This window comes from Melospiza georgiana, chromosome 6 (assembly GCF_028018845.1).
Source record: "Melospiza georgiana isolate bMelGeo1 chromosome 6, bMelGeo1.pri, whole genome shotgun sequence".
NCBI classification, from domain to species: domain Eukaryota; kingdom Metazoa; phylum Chordata; class Aves; order Passeriformes; family Passerellidae; genus Melospiza; species Melospiza georgiana.
Genome location: NC_080435.1, coordinates 61,011,494 through 61,020,159, shown reverse-complemented (window position 1 = coordinate 61,020,159; position 8,666 = coordinate 61,011,494).

Genomic DNA, 8,666 nt, shown 5'->3' with positions numbered 1-8,666 from the left:
CGCCGTGCCCGAGCGGGGCCGAGCCGTGCCCGAGCCGTGCAGCCCCCGGGCCGGCCCTGCCCGTCCCGGCCCCAGCGCCGCCGCTTTTATCCCGCCCGCGCCGCCCCCATTGGCCGCCGCCGCTGCCGCCGTGAGGGGCCGTGCTGCCGTGAGGGGAGCGGGTGCTCCCGATGGGGGTACGGTACAGGGGGGATCCCCCGGATGGGGACCGGGTGGGGATAGCGGAGACCCGAGGGGACCCCGGGCTGGGCTGAGCGCCGGGGGTGGAGGGGGCGCCCCGGGTTCGGGGGATGCCAGGGCATCCCCGGGGTTGGGAGCCTGGCTGGGCGTGCGGGAGGGTCCCTGGGCTGAGGCGTGGGCCGGGGGTACCGAGGGGATCCCGGGGGATCCCCGGGCTGGGAGTGCGGGGGGATCCGGGGAGATCTCGGGGCTGAGGGTATGGGGGGATTCCTCGGCTGAGGGGTGCGCTGAGGGTACGGGGGTGCTCCTGGATCACCGGGGATCCCCCCGAGCTGAGAGCCAGGCTGGGAGGGCAGGGGGGTCCCCGGGCTGAGGGCATGGGGGGGATCTCTTTTCTGTGGGAGTATCCCAAGAGATCTCCAAGATATGGGATCCTCCAGGATGAGGTGCGTGAGCAGTGGGGAATGCCCTGGGCTGGGGCTATGGGAGCATCCAGAGGGACCCCTGGGCTCAAACCTGGTCCAGAGGTTCCAGGATGGAATCCCATGGACTGAGGTGTGCTGGGGGCATGGAGGCATCACTGGGGCTGAGGATGATGTGGGGCAGCCCCGAGGCTGAGGTGTGTGATGGGGTAGAGGGGGACCCCCCCAGCCTAGGGGCACAGTGGGATCCCTGGGCTGAGGCATGAGGGTACAGGGAGACCCCTCAGGCTGGGGGTGTTGGGGTTCTGCAGGCTGAGGGTTGGGGTTATGGGGGGGATTCAGGGCTGAGGAGGAGCTGGGGATTCAGCCCCAAGCTGCTGAAGGTGCCTCCTGCTGTCCCTCACTGTGGGGAGGGCTGTGGGGAGCCCAGGGTGAACAGAAAAGGAATGGGGATGGATGGGGCAGATTTGTGCCCCGGGATGCTTTGTGCCCTTCACAGCAGCTCCCAGCATCATTCTCCAAGTACTCCCCATCCCCTCAAACTCCTGGAGCTGCTCCCTTTCCCACAGGGTGCTGTTGGCACATCCTGCCAGTGGCTCCCTGGCACTGCTGGAATGCCACCACCACCATTCCGAGGCCCCTGGGGTTGGGATGCAGTCAACAGCATGATCCCAGGCATGGACTGACCTTCCTTGGTGACCATTCCCACCCCCTGATGCCAGCTGGGCTTCCATCCATCCCTCCAAACCCCAGGTCTCTGCAGGCACCTTCCTGCTGCAGGGCTGGCATGTCCCACTGTTTCCATATTCCCACCCAGGATTCATGAAATGTGCTAACTCTCATGACCAAGACCAAATATTTTGAAGTTTCTGTGGGGAACGTATTGGTGTGCCACCCCAAAAAGTGGTTTGAGCATCCTGCATCCTCCTGGGCACTTTTGGGGCAAACCCAGCAGACAGAGCACAGCTTGGGTTCAGGAGTTGGTGAACAAATAAATGCTGGGGCAGATTTTTGGAACACGGGTCCCCTCCAGCTGGAGCTATTCTGGGATTTTATGAGCTGGAAACTGAGTCTGAAGGCTCAGCTGAGCGTGGGGTGAATGCTCCATCACCCAAGCATGAGCAGGGGGACTCATATTTTCTGGATTGCAATCAAATAAATGGCCAGGATCTAAAGGAGCCACAAACCCTTCTCTTCACTCCACTGGTCCTTAAGGCAGCAGGGACAAATTGTCCCCCTCTTGTGCCTAGGAAATGGTGAATTGCTGGGAAGTTAAGGAGGGGAAGGAGCTGTCAGAGGGTGGGGTGTGACTCACTGGCTTTCCTCCTCCTCCTCCTGACACAAGAGCTGCATTTAACTAAGCCAAGCAAGAGAAAAAAAGAAAAAAAAAAAGCCCAGCAGCTGTAACACACTATTTCCACGTTTATCATTTGGTTTCTGATCACAGGTTTCAGCAGAAGAGCCAGCATGACTCAGGTGAAATGCAGGGCCCTGCAGCCAGCCCGGCTTTGTTCTATTGCCCCAGGCTCTGCTCAGGAACAGGAACTGCTGCACCACAAGGGTTTGGAGCCCTGAGCTGCATCCCTGCTCCTCCCCACACTCCCAGCTCATTTCCCAATCCTCTGAGGGTGTTCAAATCCTCTCTTTGAACCAGACAAGTCCCCTCACTCTCCTGTGGGCCTCGGCAGAGGGATGGCGCTTCCCTTTGGATCAGAGGGCTGGGAAATGCTCCTGAGGAGCTTCAAACCACTGAGACCCAGCCAGCCACACAGAAAAGGGCTTAGCAAAGGCCATCTAAGCATCTTGGCCTTCCCCAGGCTCTGCTCTCTTTGTTTCCTTGGAAAAGAAGATAAGCTCCCTCTGGAGTCAACCCCGACGCTGTGACTGCCTGAGCTGAGCTGCTGTGGGAGCTGGCTGGAATTCTTCTCCTATTTCTGGGGCAAGAAGGGCAGGTTCCAGCTTATTTACCAGCGTGGTCACTGCCTGGCTGTGCAGAAAATCACTTTTTCTGAGGGTGTCTGAGCAGGGGTTGCACACACAGGAGCTGATGCCAGCAGTTCTGTTAATGGCCTTTGCCACCATGGAATTTGTAGGTTCAGGTAATTGGGATTTGTGCCAGGATGTGGAAGGACACAGCCCCAGTTCCACCCACAGTGGAGTCCTCTCCCTTTGAAACACAATCTACATCAGCTGGGTAAGATTAAGCACTGAGACTTTTGGGTTTTTGAAGTATGTTATGATGATATTTTATTGATAATTCCCTGTTATTTACACCCCATGTTCTCATTAAGCCTTCTCAAATAAGTTTTTCATTGCTGTTTCTGAATACATACCAAAAAAAGTGAAATACAGACTATAAACCAGAAGAATCAAAGAATATTAAAGGTTGGAAATGACCTCTAAGACAATCAAGTCCAACCATTAACCCAGCACTGCCAAGGCCACCACTGACCAATGTCCCCAAGTGCCACATCCACATGGGTTTTGAACACTTCAAGGGATGGTGACTCCACCACTTCCACTGGAAGCCTATTCCAGTGCCTGACCACCCTTTCAGTGAAGAAATTTTCCCCAATATCCAATCCAAACCTCCCCTGGCACAACTTGTGGCTGTTTCTCCTTGTCCTGTCCCTGTTCCCTGGAGCAGAGCCCGACCCCCCGGCTGTGCCCTCCTGTCAGGAGCTGTGCGGAGCCACAAGGGCCCCTGAGCCTCCTTTGCTCCAGGTGAGCCCTGCCCAGCTCCCTCAGGGATTCTGCAGCCCCTGCCCAGCTCCTCAGGGATTCTGCAGCCCCTGCCCAGCTCCTCAGGGATTCTGCAGCCCCTGCCCAGCTCCTCAGGGATTCTGCAGCCCCTGCCCAGCTCCTCAGGGATTCTGCAGCCCCTGCCCAGCTCCTCAGGGATTCTGCAGCCCCTGCCCAGCTCCCTCAGGGATTCTGCAGCCCCTGCCCAGCTCCCTCAGCCCCTCCTGGTGCTCCAGACCCTTCCCAGCTCCCTCACTGCTCCTCACAGGACTTGTGCTCCAGACCCACCCTTAGAGGGAATGTGCCCTGGTTTTCCCTCCTCTGCTTGCTTAGAGCTTGGAGGGTATTTTCACAGTTTAAAGAGAAGAAATCCTTAAAGATCAACAAGACAAGGAGTGCAAAGAATCCTGAGACTGCAACTTGGATTATTTTCAAATGTAGAACAAGGTTTAGAGGAGGTGAAAGCCCTGTGCAGCCTCTGAAGGGTGCTGGGGGTCCCTGAGGGAGCCAGGGGATGCTGCTGGGGGGCAAGGTCCATGGGAAAGCCCTTCAGAGGCCTCTCTTGTCTTTGAAATTTGGGAAAATATCTAAAAGGGAGAGGATGGAGCAGGTCTGTGTTCAGGCTCCACTCCTTGGCCTGTTTTAGTCTGTGTTGGCTTTGGTGGGACCCAGCTGGGAAGGGCTGGAGCACCATTCCCTGTGTGTGAAATGTGATTTTCAGGGTTGCAAGAGTGGAGTTCCCAAAAGAAACCTCTCCACGCCAAGGCTAATGACGAAACACCCTGGGCAGAACTGACTGGGGCAGGTGAATCCATCAAAAAGGAGTTTCAAAGGGAATCTCTGCACCAGCAGCTGCTAAAAAGCTGTCAGGATAAACAGGAATCATGCACAGAACACACCTGCTTTTCCCTCTGTTGGCTGCAAAATGGGATCATTCAGGGCTGGGCTCAGAGCTTAAAGTTAGAGATGATGAATTCCACTCTCTGAATCCATCTGTGCCCACCCAGCACCTCAGCAAAGGAGCACAGCAGATCAATGCTGCTGCCAACAGCAAGCCAGGACGTGGCCCCAGCGTGATCCTGGGATCATAGCTGAGCCCACAGAGGCCATGGATGGCAACATCCCAGCCTGCAGACATCCTCCCTCTGCTCTGGAAACAGCCTGGGAGTTATCAGCCCCTGGAATCACAGTGGTTCACTTGAAAGAGTGAATCACGAGCAGTTTAATTCCATTACCCACAAGAACGAGCAGAATTGATTGCAGGCTCCCAAAACACTCGTTTGTTACAGGAGGATTTGTTGCTCCATGAGGGCAGAGGACGCCCAGGGCCTGAGGGGTTTTCTGCAGGTGGGATCTGCACTTTAGCTTGCTTGGTGGGGGTCTCACATCTTAGGGATGAGGCTGGAGGTGCAGGCAGCAGCTTTGCCCCAGGTTTCCTTTCCTGCCCTCACAGAGCAAGGACACAGGGGCTCTTGCCAATGGGTGTTTCCTCCCCAAAATTTAGAAAACTTCAGAAGTATTGGCCTGGGTAGGCTGTACCCAGGTGAATTTATATTTATGAGTGTGAAACCAGATATATGACAAAAGTTTCATGGCTCTCATGGAGCTATTCCCAACAGAAGGTACCTGACATCAGCCAGGATGATCTTTAGGTCCCTCCATCCCATCCCATTCCATCACCAAGGGTGGCTTTGGACTCAGAGCCCAGCAAATGGGAGCAGCAGCCGTGTCCCTGCATGGCTCCCCTCAATTGCTCCTCACTGCTATTACCCCAAGACATCGATAATGTGATTTGGAGACCAGGCTGTTCCCTGGCAACACATGGCTTGAAACCATTCCTGCAAATTTTCCCTGCCATTTGTGTCCAATTGAGTCAGGATCAAGTGGCTCTTTTCACAGCCTGGGTTGGTATTTGTGTTTTGTCTGCCTTTAAGTAAATTGTTTACTATCAAATTTGTTTGGCAGCATTCAGCTGAGCATGTTTAGTACAACAAGCAGAGGGAGAAGCCAGATCTGCTGTTCTCTGTCAGAGAGCTCCTTGAGGCACCCAATTTCCTCACAGGCAGCTCTCAGCCCTGGATTATCTCCTGAATTAATCTCCTCCCTGGATTATCCAGCCAGGACCACCAGGTCACTCCATGACCAGCACAATTATTTGTTTTTGGAAGGAAGCTGAGGTGCATCTCATAGCCAGAGGACCTCTGAGAGGGGAAATCTTATCCAAATACAGATTCTCCCTTGCCAGCTCCACCCTGAGAATCCAAAAGTGATGTATGCACCCTGACTCTCCCATTCCACAGAATTAATTGGCTTGGAAAAGACCTCTAAGATCACCAAGTCCAGACATCAAACCCAATCACTGGGATTCCCAGCACAGCCAAAAAGAAAAAGCAACTATCAACCAGATTCCTTGGCACAGTTTCCAAGTTCCTGGTTTTCCAGCAGAAAGGTGGCAAATTCAGGACAAACAAACATTTCTGAAGACTTCAGTGAAATTCTATTGAATTATTTAGCAACGTTGTTAAAAAAAAAATTGAAAACAAGCAAACAAAAAAACCACAAACAAAAAATTCAAAACCAGGTAGTAGAGATTTACCTCTTTTCAACTGAAAATCCACTATACATTTTCTGTTTCTTGGTCTGGCATTTCATTTCCACTCGAATTAGGATTTATACTTCTGCCTGTCCTGCTGTTGCTGGGTGAGTGCTCCCCGTTCCTGGCCAGCTCAGCACAGCTCCCTGGAAGGCTCCAGGTGATGGAGGATGCATTTGTAGCTCTGCCTGGAGCTGTGTAATAGAGCAAAACCCATCTTTGATGGTAGAAATGTACCAGCAGCCTCGTGGGAGATGATCAGCTGGAATATTCCCTGCCGTGGTCCCAAGAGCCCGTTTGGGGTTTGTTTTAGGGCCATGGACCTAAAATCACCAGAGAAAGTCCTGGGAGGAGCAGCTGAGGGAGCTGGGCAGGGGCTCAGCCTGGAGCAAAGGAGGCTCAGGGGGGACCTTGTGGCTCTGCACAGCTCCTGACAGGAGGGGACAGCCATGGGCATGGGACTCTGCTCCAGGGAACAGGGACAGGACAAGGGGAAATGGCCACAAGTTGTACCAGGGGAGGTTTGGATTGGATATTGGAGAAAATTTCTTCACTGTAAGGGTGGTCAGGCACTGGAATAGGCTTCCAGTAGAAGTGGTGGAGTCACCATCCCTTGAAGTGTTCAAAACCCATGTGGATGTGGCACTTGGGGACATTGGTCAGTGGTGGCCTTGGCAGTGCTGGGGGAATGGTTGGACTCAATGGCCTTGGAAGCCTTTCCAACCTTAAAAATTCTGATTCTAGAATTCTGATCCTACCCCCAGTCACACAGCTCTGAAGCAAATTCTCAAATCTGGTTTTGGAAGCAGCTCTGCCGGCTCTGACCTGCCCTGAGAGCCAGGCTGTGACCCCAGGGCTGGGGATGTTGGGTCTGATGAAACCCACAAATGTTACACTGCAAAAATTGTTATGCAGGGAGAAAAAATCACATGGAAATCAGGGCCCTGCAGGATGGTGCCCAAAATCCCCAGTGATTTCCATGAAACCACCCCTAAATCCAGGAGCCTCCTTTTAAACTGACCTTTGGTGTGTTTGTTCAGAAGGACTGTGGGATTGCAAACATCCAGCTCCCAGAAAACTCCCCTGGAAGTTTATTTTGGCTCTTTCCCCCCTCCACTGGGAGCCAAAAGGACTTTGGCTGCTCTGTAGGATGTTGTTTGCAGCAGTGGATGCCTCCCCAGATCCCTTGGAAGTTTTCCTTCCCCACTTCCAACATCAGCTCTGTCAGAGGGCTCTGGACAAGCACCCCAAACACGGATTTTGGATGTGGATGACAAGAATTGCCTGGAAAACCTCCCAGCACCACACTCAAGATGCTCAAGTCACCCTCAGAACAACCTTTTCTAGGAGTAAGAAAACATTTCAGTTCACCAAGCCCAGTGATTTTTTCATCAGGATGTTTTCCTTACCACTGCAACCCCGTTTTTCCACAATACACCCAAACAGGCTTTACTAGCTAAAAATAAATCCCAGTGTCTGATACAATAATTTCTTCCCAAAGAATGCAGAAAAATCAGAATTCTTCCTGATTATTTATGTTAAATATTACTTGCTGCCCACTATCAGCTTGAACACAGAAATTGTGAATTGATAGATAAGAACTGTGGATGACAGAAATATTGGAGTTGTCAGGTCTTCAGGATTTTCTGCTTGTTTTTCCCATTCCTGGTTGACATCACTACCCTCCTCTTTTTGTTTTCTCCAAAATTACCAACAGCCATTGCTAAAATAGTCTAATAAAACACTTCTTATGGTAAAAATTAATGGTTTTTAGTGAAATCTCACTCAATCTTCCATCCACAGATTTCAAGGTTTAAAGTGTGTTTTGAATTGAAAGTCATTTGCCTTTTAAAGAACCAAAGAATTGTTAAGGTTGTAAAAGACCTTTAAGATCATCAAGTCCAACTGATGCATTTTAATTAATACTGATGTATTTTCAGTAATAATCACAGTGGTTTGGGAGGGAAGGAACCTTAAAGCTCATCCATTTCCCAACTCCTGCAATGGCAGGGACACCTTCCACCATCCCAGGCTGCTCCCAGCCCCATCCAACCTGGCCTTGGACATTTCCAGGGATCCAGGATCAGCCACAGCTGCTCTGGGCACCCTGTGCCAGTATGAAGAGGGATGGAAAAAGAAAACAATGAAAGGCTGTGCAAAAAATGAATTGGAGAAGTCTTCAGTCTCAGCTGTTGTGCTGAAAACTTTTAACTGATCTTAGAAAACATTTCAAAATTTGAGTTTGCTTCAAATTTGAATTTGCTACATTTATCAGACATAGTGCTCTGTCTCCAGAGCAGGGTAAAACCAACTGACTGCCTTAGGGCTGGCAGGTAGAAATCTGTTTACTTTAATTACAACTGCAAAGAAGACTCTAGCACCTTAAACAAAGAAACAGCCATTTTATTTAAAGAGACAAACATTACAGACACAAATGTTAGAAACATTACAAGTTCTGAGCAGTTTCTGGATCCTGCTGAGGCAGGGATTGGGAAAGCACCTTTGCACAGTGTGGAACGGTTTGGCTTTGCACACCTGACCTTCCTAACTCAGTTTCTGCTCTGGTTTTCTATCCCTGCCCATATCAGGCTCTGCCAATGTCACAGGTGTTGAAGATGCAGCTGAACATGTTGCTGGTGTTCAGCTTTCTCCCCCTCACACCCATTTCCTGGAGTGTCTTGCTCTCAAGGCAGTAGGGATGGTAGGAAAGCCATTATTTTGCCTCTCTA